We start from the raw sequence: 2,500 nt of genomic DNA, 5'->3' as shown, positions 1-2,500 counted from the left end.
TACGTAGTGTAACAACCAAGTATGTACGTACGATTCGTCTCGACCGCTGGGGATATTCACTGACACACGTGAAAATGATAAAAAGATTCTTTTTCGTTCTGTAAAACTGTGCCGACCGACGGACGCACGTAGATCTCTCTGCCTCATGCGCTCTTCCTCTTATCGTCGTCGTCGTCGCTCTCGCTACAATCTATCCTCATGGAATAAATGTTGATTCATTGTAGTCGATCTGCGACGTCGCGACGATATGAGAAAACGTTAGAGACGGAGTTCTTAAAAGATTCAGTGTATTCGTATAGTGTGTATAATTTTTATATTATATATGAACGGTCGTTTCTAAAATTCTTTTTGTTAATTTTTACATTTATCATGTACAAAAAATACACAACCCGAGTATCGGTACGATCACTCAAACACCGGGCGTCGATCCCAATGTTTTACGATAATAATCGTTGAACAATACATACGTACACGTCGTGTGCGAAGTGTTATTTTGAAAAAAAAAACTCGATCTCGTTTAGAACGTTCGAATTCGTGACCGTTATGTGTCATTATGTGAAGACGCCTCCGCCGCCGCCGCCGCCGCCGCCGCTGTCGTCGCGTTATATATTATAGCGCACGCACGCGCGCGCGCGTGCTTAAAGCGCGTTTGTGTCTCATATAAATTTTTATAAGAGTCAACCGTTAAAATCTATCGCGTCTAACGCGATCGACGATACGGTGAGACGCTCGTTTCATACTGTGCGTATATTGTACATGCATGCATAAGTTTGTGTGTATTTTATATGCGAATATGAAACGAGAAGAGTAATTGACGACTTCAACAAGTCTCGGTTAGCTCCCTGGTTGATCCTGCCAGTAGTTATATGCTTGTCTCAAAGATTAAGCCATGCATGTCTCAGTGCAAGCCGTATTAAGGCGATACCGCGAATGGCTCAATATATCAGTTTTGGTTCCTTAGATCTTACTCAGTTACTTGGATAACTGTGGTAATTCTAGAGCTAATACATGCAATCAGAACTCTGACCAGTGATGGGATGAGTGCTTTTATTAGATCAAAACCAATCGACGGAGGGCGTCTCGTCCGAAGTCGTTAATTTTGATGAATCTGGATAACTTTTGCCGATCGCATGGTCCAGTACCGGCGACGCATCTTTCAAATGTCTGCCTTATCAACTTTCGATGGTAGTTTCTGCGACTACCATGGTTGTCACGGGTAACGGGGAATCAGGGTTCGATTCCGGAGAGGGAGCCTGAGAAACGGCTACCACATCCAAGGAAGGCAGCAGGCGCGCAAATTACCCACTCCCGGCACGGGGAGGTAGTGACGAAAAATAACGATACGGGACTCTTTCGAGGCCTCGTAATCGGAATGAGTACACTTTAAATATTTTAACGAGGAACAATTGGAGGGCAAGTCTGGTGCCAGCAGCCGCGGTAATTCCAGCTCCAATAGCGTATACTAAAATTGTTGCGGTTAAAAAGCTCGTAGTTGCATTTGTGCGCCGCGCTGTCGGTGCACCGCATCCGCGGTGATACTGACACGTCTGCGGAGCATATCGTCGGTGAGCCGGCGGTAAAACGCCGGTTCAATATCAAAATCCTATCGCGGTGCTCTTCAGTGAGTGTCGAGATGGGCCGACAATTTTACTTTGAACAAATTAGAGTGCTCAAAGCGGGCTCAAAATGCCGCTTGAATATTTCGTGCATGGAATAATAGAATATGATCTCGGTTCTATTTTGTTGGTTTTCAGAACTCCGAGGTAATGATTAATAGGGATAACTGGGGGCATTCGTATTGCGACGTTAGAGGTGAAATTCTTGGATCGTCGCAAGACGAACATCAGCGAAAGCATTTGCCAAAGGTGTTTTCATCAATCAAGAACGAAAGTTAGAGGTTCGAAGGCGATTAGATACCGCCCTAGTTCTAACCGTAAATATGTCATCTAGCGATCCGCCGACGTTACTACAATGGCTCGGCGGGCAGCTTCCGGGAAACCAAAGATTTTGGACTCCGGGGGGAGTATGGTTGCAAAGCTGAAACTTAAAGGAATTGACGGAAGGGCACCACCAGGAGTGGAGCCTGCGGCTTAATTTGACTCAACACGGGAAATCTCACCAGGCCCGGACACCGGAAGGATTGACAGATTAATAGCTCTTTCTTGATTCGGTGGGTGGTGGTGCATGGCCGTTCTTAGTTGGTGGAGCGATTTGTCTGGTTAATTCCGGTAACGAACGAGACTCTAGCCTGCTAAATAGGCGTCGTCATTTAGGTGTGCTCGATTTCGGTCGAGCAACTCACTGGCGGCGTATTAAAATTCTTCTTAGAGGGACCGGCGGCTTCGAGCCGCACGAGATTGAGCAATAACAGGTCTGTGATGCCCTTAGATGTCCTGGGCCGCACGCGCGCTACACTGAAGGAATCAGCATGTTCTCCCTGGCCTAGAGGCCCGGGCAACCCGTTGAAACTCCTTCGTGCTGGGGATTGGGGTTTGCAATT

The sequence above is a fragment of the Vanessa atalanta genome, unplaced genomic scaffold, assembly GCF_905147765.1.
Source record: "Vanessa atalanta unplaced genomic scaffold, ilVanAtal1.2, whole genome shotgun sequence".
NCBI classification, from domain to species: domain Eukaryota; kingdom Metazoa; phylum Arthropoda; class Insecta; order Lepidoptera; family Nymphalidae; genus Vanessa; species Vanessa atalanta.
This window is presented reverse-complemented; position numbering follows the sequence as displayed.